This window comes from Protopterus annectens, chromosome 12.part0 (genome assembly GCF_019279795.1).
Source record: "Protopterus annectens isolate FY-2018-M chromosome 12.part0, PAN1.0, whole genome shotgun sequence".
NCBI classification, from domain to species: Eukaryota; Metazoa; Chordata; order Ceratodontiformes; family Protopteridae; genus Protopterus; species Protopterus annectens.
Genome location: NC_056746.1, coordinates 1,354,563,249 through 1,354,579,559, shown reverse-complemented (window position 1 = coordinate 1,354,579,559; position 16,311 = coordinate 1,354,563,249). Strand labels below are relative to the sequence as shown.

The 16,311-nt window shown below is 34.4% G+C and overlaps 1 protein-coding gene across 4 annotated transcripts in view; it reads left to right on the top strand.

Moving 5' to 3' along the window:
* SLCO4A1 (solute carrier organic anion transporter family member 4A1) overlaps nucleotides 1–16,311 on the top strand; it is a 921,682-nt gene that overhangs the window by 260,267 nt on the left and 645,104 nt on the right. For all 4 annotated transcript variants that reach the window (XM_044090405.1, XM_044090404.1, XR_006367160.1 and 1 more), the window contains exon 2: nucleotides 1,262–1,331. The gene's annotated coding sequence lies outside the window, so the exon portion shown is untranslated. The remainder of the gene's footprint in view (nucleotides 1–1,261; nucleotides 1,332–16,311) is intronic.

Genomic DNA, 16,311 nt, shown 5'->3' with positions numbered 1-16,311 from the left:
AAAGGTGCCCTGGCTTTCGCCACCCAAGAAAATTATTTTTCTTTCAACACCATATTGCAATTCCTGTTTGTAGTATAGTAACTTACCTTTAATTTCTCTATAAGCTTGATAACATTTCTCTAAATATTAAATCATTGTCACTTGACTTGTATTTATTCTTAGCTAATGTTTTTATGTCTAATTTGGTATGATTTTTTTTTAAATTAATTTTTTGTATTTTTTCTAAAGACTATAAAATTATTCTTAATGTATTTTGTAATACTTTGAGCTTTTCTCTCTAGGCCTGTGCTGAAAATAGGCTCCTACCCAGTCTGACTTTCGTGGTAATCAAATGTCAATAAATAAATAGAGAAAGAAAGAGACTTGTCTGGAAAAAAAATAAACAGGATGGATAAGAACCAGGCATTTGAGGCTCAGTGTGGATGGACATCGATGACTAACAGGGCATTGTCTGTTATGCCATTCAAGAGCTGTCAATTAATTTTTATTGGCATACAAAATCTCTCTCTGTTTCCACTAAGTTGAAGTCCATCTAGAATCAACTATTCTTCCATGTACCCCTTATCTCAGTGGGGAGGGACCCTGTCTTTGAGTTCCTTGTCAATGATTACAGTGCTGTAATTGATAACATGGTTCTGACATTCTGAAAATTACACCTGATGTGGACTTATTTTGTATCCGGATGTCTTCAATTTCTCATCTGGACATCAGTATGTACACACATGCTTCTTCTACAGATTTTGGGTGTCCATTCTAGTGCCAATGTTTCCAAACACTCGGCCACTTATGCAACAGCTATCCAAGTCAGGTACATCAGGGCAGATGGCTTCTGGTGGCAGAATGCACATGGGGTGTAAAGCCATCAGTTAAACATCAGTGCTGCTGAGAGATGCTTGTCTGGCATTTTCGCTGTGCATGTGCCTTTTTCTTATTCTTAATTTTAAAGGAATATTTCAGTTGTTTTAGAAGGAAAAATCAAGTTTCTGAAGCCCAGGCCAGAAGTTTTCCATACTGAACTGTAAAATCTATTTATGTACAAGGTTATCCTCTGGGGAGATGCTGATATCCCAATTATATCTGTATGCCTATATTCTTGTGGCAATGTTCTCATTAGTTTTAGATCTGTTTTTAAATGAGGTGCTTACACAGCTGTGATCCCTCAAAATATCAGTAATTTTTTATAATAAAATATTTATGTACAAAATAACACTCATATGTCATTTATCACAATATTTATTTTATTTGATTTTTTTTATTTTAGGAAAAAGAGTAACACCTGAGACTGGATGTTTGGTAACACCTGGAAAAGGCATTTAGCCAAACCAGTAAAGGTAAGAACATCAAGATGTTTTGTGGTGCTTTTTATTGCACAGCCCATTAAACATTTTTATGAATGAATAAGGTATGACCAGTAGAATTAGTGGGTTACTGCTTCACATTATAATAATATGCATTTTTTGAAGTTAATGTCTGGCACTGGTGTTTGACTATAATCCATGTTTTCCTTAGTAAGTGTTGCTCTTCAACATGAATAATCCTTGCATTTGTATGCCTGATGTCTTTATTTTGTTATATTCCAGTAGAAGTTAATATGCTTTTGGTTTTAGAGTGACTCACCTTGCTTGTTTTCTTGTGTTGAAACAGTTGATGTTAGGCAGATATCTAAGATGTTTTGTGGTGCTTTTTATTTCACAGCCCATTAAACATTTTTATGAATGAATAAGGTATGACCAGTAGAATTAGAGGGTTACTGCTTCACATTATAATAATATGCATTTTTTGAAGTTAATGTCTGGCACTGGTGTTTGACTATAATCCATTTTTTCCTTAGTAAGTGTTGCTCTTCAATATGAATAATCCTTGCATTTGTATGCCTGATTTCTTTATTTTGTTATATTCCAGTAGAAGTTGATATGCTTTTGGTTTTAGAGTGACTCACCTTGCTTGTTTTCTTGTGTTGAAACAGTTGATGTTAGGCAGATTGCTGGTATAGAGGGGATAAAGCTTTGACTACAGCCCAGATGCCCCATGTTAAATCACCACCCCAAGTGCTGTATGGGTATATGAGCTGAAGGACAGGAATGTGAATACGATGTATGTGGTTTACCTACTACACACTGAAAATTTAATTTTTAACTCACTGTTCATTAAAAGATATGATTAGAAAACAGGGAGTCAAAAAAAACTTTTCAAGGGGTCTCTGCCTCCACATCCACTAAATTATATATAATAATTCCATGGTCACATCAGCATTGAGAAAAGGGAGTAAATCCCTCAAAAAAGTGCACTGACAGCTTACACAATACAACAGATTGAAGTGAAGCTCACCACATTACATTTTTTAAATTGAACTCTGCATTATTAAGAAAAATAAAAAAAGCAACAAGTCATAAGTACACCCAATGCCTGCTCATCTGTGTCAGGGAGAGGGTGAGACTGTATATGTCTGGGGTATATTCTTTATGTTACAGGCCCTAGTGGAGACTCGAGACTCCATGATAGACTGGCTTTGTGGGGATTGGCCGAGCTGAGGAGCTGCTTCACTAGCAGAATCAGATGACACGCTTTCACTAAGGCCCTTTGTCTTCTGAATTCTAGAGTCGGACACAGCACCTCTGCAGTAGGAACCAGCCAGGGCTAAACAGAAAAATCATTTTACTCTCTGCTGTATAAAGACAGTACTCCAGACACCCACCCCAGGTCCTTAGCAGGAACAAGTGGCCCCCCAGTGCTGTCACTTCTGGGGGAATAATATAATATGTCAATGCCTATCCACCATCTATAATTTGTCTGTTAGTCTGGTTTACTTATAAAACAAATGCAATCTGAAAGCTTAAAACCCAGCTATTGTTACTGTTGCTGTTATATTTAATACAATACATGAGAAACTTCTTAGTGTGAAGTATAATCAAATAGTGAACTTGAAAATTTAAATAGAAAAAACAAAATCTCAGTGCAAAATTAATAAATGGCAATAAAAAATGTATAGGCACACATTTAATTTCAAACCTCATAAAGGGGAGTAACATGATTATAATAAATGACAAACAACAAATTACCTTAATAAAATAGTGGGGGGCTTTTGCAGAATATTACACTAAACAAGGTATAGGGATTGCAATATTAATATATATATATATAATTATCTATTTAGGCAGCAGCTTAATGATAAAGGATTTAAAAAAAATGTATAGATGAGCTCCTGTTGGAGTCAAAGGACAATGGTTTGATTGGTGAACAATTGTTGGGTGAGTTAAAGGTGGAAGATCTTAAACAACAATATTTTTACATCTTACCAAAGATACATAAAAGAGTGATCAATCCTTTTGGTAGACCTATAGTTTCTGTCCGGTGTTCATTGACAGAACCACTATCCATATATTTGGAATTTGAATTGACACCTTTATTAAGTTTGTTAAGGGCATGACTCAAAGATTCTACTGAGTTTCTTAAAATTATTAATGATGTTCAAGTTTCTCATGATGCTTTCCTGGGTACCCTTGATATACAGTCCCTGTATACAAGTATACCCCATGAGGGTGGCCTTATAGCAGTTAAACATTGGCTACGGAGATCAGGTTTATATACTTCTGAAAGGATTGAGTTCATATTAAAGCTGATCAAATTGGCATTGGAAAGAAATGTGTTTTAGTTTGGCGTTGAGAGTTCTTTACAAAGTAGGGGTACGGCAATGGGTACAACATTTGTGCCAATCTATATGGATCTTTTTATGGGTTATTGGAACAGGCCTTGATTATGATGATCTTAATCCTTTCAGAAGGCAACTAGTTATGTGGAGGAGATTTTTGGATGATTGTTGGTGCATTTGGTCTGATAATATGGACCAGTGGAATTGCTCTGTGGCGTATTTGAATGCTAATGAATTTGACATCCAGTTTACTGGTAAATTAGATCTATTTACTATTGATTTTCTGGATATTAATGTCACAAAGTTAATTGATGGAACCACGGTTACAACACTTTATTGAAAGCCTTTTACAAAAAATTACTTACTTATGACTGATAGTTGCCATGCCTGACATGCAGTCCTGAATATTCCAAAGGCCCAATTTCTTAGGCTTAGACGTATTTGTAGTGATGAGAATGATTTTCAACTTGAAAAGGAAAAGATGGAAAAGAGATTTAAACTGGGGGGTTTTAAAGATACCCTAGTTAAACAAGCTGGTGCTGTGGCCAGTCAAGTGAAAAGGGAAGATCTTTTGGAGTCAGGGCATAATATATATAAGATTACTATAGACTCTGGTAACGTCAAATTCATTACTACATATGGGAGTAATAGTTTTAAGATCAGAGAAGTTTTGAATAGATAATGGTATATACTTAAGATGGATGATTTCTTTGATCAGTGTTTGGGTGATCATTGTGAATTTGGTTATTGGAGGGACAGGAACATTTAGGAATATTTGTCATGGTTTAAAAAGTGGACAGTGTATAAACGAGTTCTTACTGATAACAGGATAGTTGGGAGTATGATGTGTGGTAATTGTGTTTCTTGTAAGGTGGTATCTTGCACCAAGTCCTTTACTTCTGTTAACACTTCAAAGGTTTTTTTCTATCAAACAGCTTATTACATGTAGCACTGAAAGTGTTATCTATATGGCGATCTGTCAATGTGGAGCATTTTATGTTGGCCAAACTTCTAGGGCTTTTAAATATAGGATTGCTGTACATTTAAGTGAAATTAATTGCCAACATCCTAGAAGTGCCCTATATAAACATAAATTATTGCATCTTTTGGCACTTTTTTTTTTGTTTGATTAGAATGCACTATGGGCAACGGTTTTATTAATTCCTATAAGCATATGTTGTTGGATCGTAAAGAAAAAATATGGATAGTGAACCTTAGGGCAATGTATAGGCCAAGTCTGAATTAGCACTGGTGACAGTGCTAGGTATATATATATATATATTTTATATAGATTTGTTTTTTATACATGAGAATGTGTATATACATTTTTTATGAGTTATACATGGTTATGTTTATATATTTTTATATACATGTAGGGTTATTTATATGTGTTGGGAAATATATGGCCATGATATATTTGTTAGGTTTTGAAACAATTTTATCTGTGCATGTACATATGAGTTATAGAACAACTTTTTCCATTTTTCTATATACATGTTTATACAGGAATTTCTGTTACCTTAAAATAGGGGCATGTCTCTTTAAATTATGTCTATTTAAATACATAAGGAAGTGCGCGTCTGATTACACTGATGATGCTATTGCAAAACTGGTCTGTGTTTATTACTTTTGTTGGAGGCTACATGGTCACTGAATCGTTGATGGTTTAAGGAATTAAAAGCAGTTTTTCCAATTTTTGAGTGCTGAGTGTTTTGTTCTTGATATATATATATATATATATATATATATATATACATATATATATATATATATATATATATATATATATATATATATATATATATACATATATATATATATATATATATATACATATATATATATATATATATATATGGATATATATATATATATATATATATATATCTATATATATGGATATATATATATATATATATATATATATATATATATATATATATACATATATATATATATGGATCTAGGACGTTTGCTCGACTGAGCAAACATCCGAATCCATAAAACCTGAACACACTTTAACGAAAGCGCTTTTATCGAAAAAGCGCTTTCATTAAAGCGTGTGACAAAAAAAAAACTTCATTTACATTTTAGCAGGGGGCTTTGCCCACCGTGCCTCCCACACCCCCCCTACATTAATATTCTCCCTCCGAAACTGCACTACAGTGGGGAAAAGTGAATTTTACCTTACCCGCACCATACTACAGCCTCGGCAACAGTCATACTTAAAGCGAAAGTGCTGCTTCGGTGAATAGCACTTTTGCATAAGTATGCCCGGCCATTTGGATTTCGGATGTTTGCTCAGTCAAGCAAACGTCCTAGATCCATATATATATATATATATATATATATATATATATATATATATATATATATTTAATTTATTTATTTACTCATTTAATATTTGATTTAATAAGTAGACAGGTCTGTTGACCCTTTCCAGATACAACCCAGTTTTCATATTCAAGCATAACAAAATACAATTTATAATGGAAACATGCATTGTTCACAATTTCAAGGCAGACGCCAGTTTAGAAAATTGTTTCCAGCTGTAAAAATTGTATTCAGTATGTACAGATGAAACATAAATCATAATTCTATATTGCATGCACAGATGAAAGGTTGATAGGTAGGTAGGTTCTCCATTGTCCCTAAAGCACCTGCGGGTGGCTTAAACAGTAAGATGTTTTTGTAGTAATTTCTTGAGTTATGTCGTTGTACATATTGATTCAATTTCATTAGATAAGTGATTTCAAGAGGCTGGGCCTAATCACAAAAAAAGATTGTCATCTACCTTACTTTTGCAGTGTGGCCTGGTTAATGATATATTATCATCATGGTTACCTCTTAGGGAGAAGATTTGTTCTTTTAATGATATTTTAGATTTTAGTGGAGGGCAGAAACCTAGTTTTAGGATTTTGAAAAGGCAGAAGTTAATTAGATAGGATGCCCATTTTGTTATAGATAGTCACCGTGGCTGCTTGATGAGATTATAGTGGTGGGTTTGATAATATGCAAGTAAATGCAAATCGAAAAGTTTTTTTCAGCTATCTGTAACTTGTGAGTGTTGTAGGAGGAATGTAGGGTTAGTAAGAGTAGTCCATACTGTCACTTAGGTAGCAGTACATTTTTAGAAACTTCTGTCCCGGCTGCTGGTGAGAGCAGATAAGAGATCCTGTATCAAATCTGTCTTAATACAACAGAAGGCTTTGTTCCTGCACCCATGGGTAAAATAAGAACTGGATGCACCACAGGACTAGAGGGATTACATAGCCATTTTATTAAGAACATAGGTACTCAGATAATTTATATTCTAATATATATTTTTCAAAATCTCTTACAGAGTGGGTACAGTCTTGAAATATGGAAATGGACTGTTATAGTACCCATGGGAATATTGTAACATCAAACTAAGGGCCAATGAATTAGTTTAATTTGGATTATGAATTTAATATTTCAAGCAGTTCTGTTAAAACTATTATCACTGAAGAGTAGAACAGCATAATACATTTAAACAATTTCCCACGATTGGATGTGGGCAATGCTGGATTTACCCACGGTTGGTGTGGTGAAGCCCAAGTGATGAAAAACAACTGTGGGTAAATACAGCATCACCCACACCCAGAAGTGGGTTATTGCTATTATACAATGACATTATTTAAGAAAGAAATTCCTTACCTTTCTTAAGTAATGTGTTTGTATAACAGCACTGCAGTGTCCCTCTGCAGTGTTTACCCATTCTTCTGTGTTTTCTGATGTACAGCTCATACGCATGGAACTTACAATCCCAAACCTGCTCAGTACACGGGTGATGTTCAACAGAAGCAACAGAGAAAAAAGAATCTCTATTACTTTTTTTTGTGTGCGTATGAGGCAAAAATTGAGCATTTGCTGAAAATCTGGACAGTCCAGAGGTACAATAGTCTGGCAGAATGTACCTGATTCTTTGCCAACTGTAACATATATCAGTAGAAAAGTCTGTCCACAGAACAGTAATTCAGTGGCCAGATTTTTTTTTTATTGGTATAAGCTTGATTTACAATGAGCACGCTGGTTCTGCTAACCAATCAGCATGCACATGTTTATTACTAATGAGGTCATTGTATAATTCAACATTCTTTCTACCAGGGAAACTCTTATAGCACAAATTTAATTTCAATTTACATGATTGTCATTGAAGCACTTGATAACAGGATACAAAAACATGCACTTTACTTACATTTGGCTAAGGTGTTTGACAGTTTTACACACCAAGAAATTCTGTGGGTCATGACAAAATATAATATTAACTCTAACATTCTTAATTGGATATCTAAATGGTTACATGCAAGAAAGTCAATTGTGAAAATTAAAAATGTATCATCACAATATTTTAGAAAAGGTAATGTAAGTAACAATGATCACTCCTGGGACCAATCCTGTTGAATATCTTTATGTTAACAACTCAAAAATTGCAAACATTTGGATGCAGAACTTTCTAGATGATTCCAACATACGGAGCAAAATGGCAAATTTTAATTACTGCAGTTTACAACAATGTCAGCACAAATGTAACTGTAAATAAATAGGTTTTAATGTTAAAAAGTAAACTAATGCATTTAAACATCGACGATAAATACTACTTTTATGCAACTGACTCAAGCATTTTGGATGACGTATCTGAATATAGGCATCTTGGAATTTGGGGACAAGGTATTTTGGCTTTAAGGACAGCACCAATACAACCGTTAGGAAATGTGTAAGGTTAAGGACTATATTATGGTCGTTAGACTCAAGGAATGAGAATATTCTGTTAACTCTCTTTAAATTCACGGCACAGCTCATTATGGAATATGGATGTGGATTCTGCATGCTCTCAGTGAGAAATATAGACAAGCTAAAAAGGGTACAAAAAGTACTATACCTGTCTGATATTCCCTATAAAAATGTTCCATATGAGGACAGATTAGCTACCCTGAAACTTCATTCTATCAACTACCGCCTAAAATGCACCGATCTGGTCTGTGCATATAGAGTAACAAAGTATGAAATCCTGCAGTGTATGCTAGGAATGTTCTTGGTGAATCACAGTACATGCACAAGAAATAAAACCAAAATGTACTTCCTGGACAGATACAACACATCCACTGAAGGGGGCAAATGGGTGGAACAAATTACCACTCCTAATAAGGAGTAGCAATAACTTAAAAAGAGTTTAAAAAGCTGCTGGATTTGTACTATTAGTGGAAGACTCTGTTTGACATGGAAGATTAAACTGGTCCAGGTATGAACATTTAAAAGAGTTTAAAAAGCTGTTGGATTCTTATTAAATGTATCCAAATCTAACAATGCAGCTGGAGTTTCCCTTTACTCCAACTGCATAGCCAAAACTTGGAATACCCTGTTATTAAATATCAGAACTACTGCTAATACTTCCCACTTCCAAAAAAACTTCTCAAATCACACCTATCAGAATCCTGGACCTGCTCTTGCACAAACCTTGGTTAGAAAATAGATGCCTTAAGGCAGCTAAAGGAACACATCCTGTTATTTTTGTATCTGAATCGTATACTCCTACTAAGTATATGTACACTTAACCTGTTTGTTTTCTACCTACAATCACAGTACGCTATTCTTTGTATCCTACCTACACTATATGATTGTATCAGTGAAATGTATAACATGTATTTTCATGTTGTGCTTGTATCCCTGATCGAATCAATGTGTTTACCCGTACGTTGTATATGTGTCTTACTGTTATTTATAAAAGTGGAGCTTTTCTCCACGGTCCTCCATTGAAAAAGGGCATTTTGTTCAGTTGGACATTCCCAGTAAACAAATATAAAATAAATAATAAATAAATAAAATTTATGATTCTGATGCTACGGTATGCAATGAAACATTGAAACACTGAAATGCAGAGTGTAATATGCCAGAAAAATATTAGCCATTTGTCATTACGTTTTCTTATAATTTCTGGAAGCAGAATAAATGCATTACAGTTTTGATTGTAGATAGTAACAGTTTAAGGTAATTCATTTTTAAGGGAAGAGAGCACTTTACTTTTGGTATAGTTGTCAAAGATTCTTTTATAAAATTATTCACCTTGCTTTCTGTCATGATATATATGCATTTTGACAAATTGCTTCTAATAGTTTAATGTACAAAACTGACAAGTTCAGTTAAAACTTTTAAGCAATATGTATTTTAATACAGATACTTTAGTATACTCAGAAATTCTATAAATACTTTTAAATGTTTCTTACCTCAAAGTCTAGTCTTTTGATATGTGTTATTAACCGTGTAAGATGGTAACGAATTTATGAAATATAAAATGGTATATTAATGAAATGAGTAAAGTTTGTAGGCTGATGGCATGTATCTGAAACATGCTTGAAAGTATAATGCTCACCTGCGTCATGTTGACATTTAAGATCTTGATCCGTACATAATTGTGACTAATATCACCTGGGTCCTGTCTGTCTAATGGACTTTCGTTGCCTTACAATATGGCCTACCTATTCCTGTCTACGAATCAGGGTTTTCTGGCAGATCCCAATACATGGTTAGAAATATCCATCAGCTTCCTTTGCCTGCCTAACTCTGATCCTGTAGAATCTTGTACCTGCATAGGTTCTTACTAGTCAATTATCCCAGTAGAACATTAAGAGCTGGACAACTGAACTCACATTATTTGTTCCCTCGGCAATGAGGGACAAAGTAAATGGCCCCTGAACTTGATTTATGAATCTCCATCCACACAGGGAAGTAAATACTGTGTGAAGAAATAGCCAGGGAATTGTTATGGCTAAGCTTGTATAGGGCCTAGGGCTGATAGCCTAGTACCAACCTATGAACCTATGAACATTCAGTGTTTTTGTTTTAAACTCATTTAAGGAGCCGATTTTCTTGACACAGAGCTATTTCACAGGAAGGGGATGCTTTGTTTAGAGACATCTATCATTCCAGCAAGTTCTCTTAATTTGAAAGCTTGGACTTAGAGCCTTTAAACATCTTCTGGTAGTATAATTGGTTTTATAGAAGTGAATGTGAGAGGGCAGGATAATGTTAGCAACAGCGCTGAAAACCAAGTAGAGGTAATCGTGCAAAAGTGTGTAAGATGCATAAAGTAGTGATAGGCCTGTCAATAATCTAGGGCAACTTCTTACAAATGTCATAACTGAGATTTTCTTTGCGAGAAATTGTTGGGACTTCTCAGGTTGGGCAATATGTATAAATAGGTATAAGCAAAATGGAAAATTATATTCTATTAATGGTATAATGAGAAACTGGTGTGGATGGCAACCTCAATAACTCCTCGGCTCGGACACAAAACAAAAGAATAAACGATTTATTGCACAGAAACACAAAATAAATCCAGGTTAAGCACTTTCGACTGACACTTGCAGACTTCTTCAGAACATAGACAAACATCTACCCTTTCATTTTAAATACATTTAGGCGCCAAAAGGCCACTTTCCAATCAACCATGAATTAAAGGTACATGTGCATATAAGTGTATTCATAACACAAGTCCTTCCTTGGTGAATACCTATCTGAAAAAATAATAAGTTACCATCTAGAATAAAAAGTAGTACAAAAGTAATACATGGGAAATACATAATGTCCTAAGAATAAAAATACATAGTACACTAAGTGGAAAAGATAAAATAAAATAAAATGACTCATAGAGGCTGGAATACAATCATACACATGGTATAAACCTACCAATTAATATTACTATGAAACCTAAATGTAACAATTACAATAGATATGATGGTTGTGAACTATTAAATGTTTTAAAAATAGTAGAAAATTAAATTTGATTATATGAATTAATTTAAAAAAGTAATAATTATAGATGAGCTGTTAAAAATGTGTTAAAATACTCGAAGAAAATGTGTTAAAATGCTTTAAGAGTGCTTTGAGAATATTTTAAGTATATATAGGAGGAATGTATATGTAAATGCAGGTCACTATTCCAAAAACCACTATGTTAACTGCAGGAATGGTTTTATGCTGATGAAATCATTGATGCCAGGCAGTCTTGTGGCATCAGTAATAATTTGCCATTTGCTCTCTTTCATGGCCAATAAAGCTTTTACATTCCCCCCAAATACTGTGATATTAACCTTATCAATAATAGCAAATTTAAAATAATGTGTGACACCATTATTTAAAATGTGCCTATAAAGTGCATTCTTTGTATCTTTCTTCTTAATACTAAATAAATGCTCATAAATATGTCGTCTTAAATGTCTCTCAGTCTTGCCAATATAAAACGCTGAGCATACTTGGCAAGTTGCAAGATAGACTACAAATTTGGTATTACAGTTTGCTGTCTTGCAAAATATATGTGTTTTGTTAAAATTGTCCAAATTGACACCACCTGTTTCATTGATAGTGTAGCACTGGTTACATAAACCACATTTTCTTGTACCGGTTGATCCCCCTTTAATGCCACTCATGTTTGATTCCAAAATCCTTTTGAGATTCTTGTCTGTTTTGTACACAAATTTGGGATGAGATCCCAATGTCTGGGCCAGGTCATTGTTCATGGTGAATAAATTCCAATGTTGCCTCACTATATTTTCAATGTACTGAACAATGGGGGAATACATTAACACGCAAACCCTATTATCAAATCCCTCCTTTTGTTTATGAACAGAGGGTGAGACCCCCTTTGTTGAGTTGCCCAATAAAGGTAGATATTTGTTACCCCATTCTTTACTGACAAATTTGATGGCATCATTAATTAAGGTGACCGGATATCCTCTCAACCTAAGCATAGACCTAATCAGTTCAAGTTCGTTATCCAAAACAGCTCTCATAGAGGACATACGGGCTGCTCGAATGCACTGTCCTTTGACAACATTTTTGAAAACATATTTGGGATGATTACTACTAAATTCCAGGTAATCATTGGAAAATGTAGGCTTTCTATGAATGCAAGAGGTAAATCCGTCATCATCATGGCTAACATAAGTGTCCAAGTAAGCTATACCCTTTTTGTTGAAATTATATGTAAACTTTAAAAACTCGGTGGAGTTATTAATGTAATCAATAAAAGGCTGAATCAGTTCTTCTGGACCCTTCCATAGCATAAAAAGATCATCCAAGAACCTTGAATAATAAACGATATGTTGAAAAAATTCACTCTTAAATAGGTGGACATTTTCCCATTCGAGCATGACAAGATTTGCAAATATGGGTGCACATGCAGCACCCATTGCGACACCCCTAGCCTGTCTAAAATGTTCATTTTCAAAGTGTATATAATTGTAATCTAATACTAAACCCATCATGTCAACAATGAGGCTAATCCTGTCCCATTCCATATTGGAATATTTCCTAAGGCTATTGGAAAAATACTCCAGTCCAATTTCTTTGGTTATACACGAGAATAGATCGATTACGTCGATAGTAATGAAAATGAGGTTCTCATTCCATAATTGCGATGTTAGGTTCCTCAGAAACATCCATGAATCTTTAATAAGGTGAGGAATGTTGATATATATATATGCTTCACCCATTTATCAATAGCTACTCCCAGAGGGAAGGTTTTAGACCTACTGCCCGAAATTATGGGTCGAAACGGGGGGGTGTTCCATATTTTTGTGTACCTTAGGTATTCCTATAATTGTGGCTAATGTCGGGAATTCAACTTTCAAGAACTGGTACACCTCATCTGTGATTCTATGATCAATAACATATTCTTCCACAGCTAAATCAATTCTCCTATGTCCAATGTTGACTTCATTAAGGGAAATGGCCTCATAATTCCCTGATTGGTATAATATGTTATAAATTTCATTAATGTAATCCATTTTATTATATAGAACGATACCTCCCCCTTTGTCAGGTTTCATAACCCTCACTTCGTTGTTGTTTACTAATGAATATAAACAGTTACGTTCCCCTTCGGTTAAATTGTCTTTCCTGTTCAACATGGCATACTTGTCATTTTTGTGTACTTTGTAGAAACTATATATGTCCTGACAAACCAATTTCTCATAACTAGGTACTACCGCGTGGTTGCAGGGCATATATGTGCTTTTCTTCTTTAGTGCAGCATGTTCACCTCCATTGTGTATGTCGTCAATGTTATCAAATGCGTTATTATTAAGTTCATTATTGAATTCCTTATTAACTTCATTACTTTTAAAGTCATTATTTTTAAATTGTAGGGCTAAATTCAGTCTCTGACAATATAATTTAAATTCAGTAATAATGTCAACTAAATTAAATCCCACAGTCAGTATAAATTTCATTCCTTTAGAAAATAAACTGTAGAATTCATCTGATATATCAACATTTGAATAGTTAAAAACTTATATGCACATGTACCTTTAATTCATGGATGATTGGAAAGTGGCCTTTTGGTGCCTAAATGTATTTAAAATGAAAGAGTAGATGTTTGCCTATGTTCTGAAGAAGTCTGCAAGTGTCAGGCGAAAGCGCTTAACCTGGATTTATTTTGTGTTTCTGTGCAATAAATCGTTTATTCTTTTGTTTTGTGTCTGAGCCGAGGAGTTATTGAGGTTGCCATCCACACCAGTTTCTTTCATTTTACGTTGTTGCCGTGCTGTGTTCTATTTAGCGTTGTTGGGGATGGAAGGCGCTATCGAGGATCCTCAGGCTTCATGGGACAAAACGGAGATGGCAAAAATGCAGGAGGAGATCACCCTTTTAAAAACCTTGATGGCTCGGTTAGTGGATTTGGTTGGATGAGCTTTCACAGTCATTGGGAAGGTCGAGGCGACTACTGTAATGGACCAGCAGCAGGAAATATCATTAGTAGGTGACCCATTTCCTGTTTCCAACACAGGGAATGTACTGCTGGTCGAAACGAGTTCTCAGTTTGAGATCCCAAATGGACAAGTAACCAACGTAGAAGGCACTAAATGTATGAAGGAGGACAGATTATTGTGTAAAAGTAAGGACATTATTTTAAACAACAGTAAGGATTCCAATACTGACTTTACGTTTGATTTCAGTTTTTTTCACGCGCATAAGGAGGCGGAACGGCTTGGGGCGCGTCCCAAATGCCCTCTACCTCTCAAAACATATTCAGGTGTTACTAAGACTCAAATGGACAAAACAAGAGGTACTGAGCTTTTTTCTGAACACATTATTGACATTTCGAGTCCTGATATATTTAGGAATGTGAATGTTCTCAAGGGTAAAAGGCAGTACGTTAATAACTCTAGTAAAACTAATGTTAAGAGCAAATCTAAAGGTGGTGAAATTAATAATTTAGTGGAATGTTTTATGAAAGATGATTATGAGTTTACAAAGCAGGATGTTGATGGGGGCAATATAAATGGTCAACATGTTACAAAAGACAATTTTTGTAAGGATGACAATACTACCTTTAAAGACAGGATTTATCTTTTAGGTAAGAAGCTGCTGTCTATTAAGAACATTAAAATAGAAAATGCATATTTTACAAACTGTTTGTCTTTAAAAATAGTACCTAATGGTATTAGATTCTTTAAGATGCCTATGGGGGTTGACTTAGATCATGAAGGGGTGAGTGAATTCAATCACATGTTTGACAGTTTTGGCTATTGTTACATGAAAATGTTGATTAAGAAAAATGATGAAAAACTTTCACGTTTAATACAGGAGGTTGATGATTTAAACCAAGAGCTAATTACTAATGATTTATTTTCTAAATTGAATGATTTGTACAACAAACAGTTCACTATGGCACAGCAGAAAGCTTCTAATATATATCAAAGAAAAAGCAGGAAAATTGTCCATGATTTGGACCTATATAGCAATAATAGAGCATATATTTGGCCCAAAAACAACAGGGATGTTGATAGTGATAGATATCAAAGGTATGATGACAGGCATACTGACAGAAATGTAAATTTTCTGGGTGGCAGATTTTTCCCCCCTCAGAAAAACACATTAACTCCCAGTTATGTGAAAAGGAGATAAGTAACACTGGATCTGACAATGGTATGGTGAATGTCTGCCCTGTTGTAGCACACATGGTTCATAGTCAAGCATCTGCTGTGAATATTGATGTACCAATTCAGGTGGAAAAGAATCAGTTTGTGAGCTCATACAATGGGTTTAAGTTTTTAACTATTGAAATGTTGATATATCAGATGAATTCTACAGTTTATTTTCTAAAGGAATGAAATTTATACCGACTGTGGGATTTAATTTAGTTGACATTATTACTGAATTTAAATTATATTGTCAGAGACTGAATTTAGCCCTACAATTTAAAAATAATGACTTTAAAAGTAATGAAGTTAATAAGGAATTCAATAATGAACTTAATAATAACGCATTTGATAACATTGATGACATACACAATGGAGGTGAACATGCTGCACTGAAGAAGAAAAGCACATTTATGCCCTGCAACCACGCGGTAGTAGCTAGTTACGAGAAATTGGTTTGTCAGGACATATATAGTTTCTACAAAGTACACAAAAATGACAAGTATGCCATGTTGAACAGGAAAGACAATTTAACCGAAGGGGAACGTAGCTGTTTATATTCATTAGTAAACAACAACGAAGTGAGGGTTATGAAACCTGACAAAGGGGGAGGTATCGTTCTATATAATAAAATGGATTACATTAATGAAATTTATAACATATTATACCAATCAGGGAATTATGAGGCCATTTCCCTTAATGAAGTCAACATTGGACATA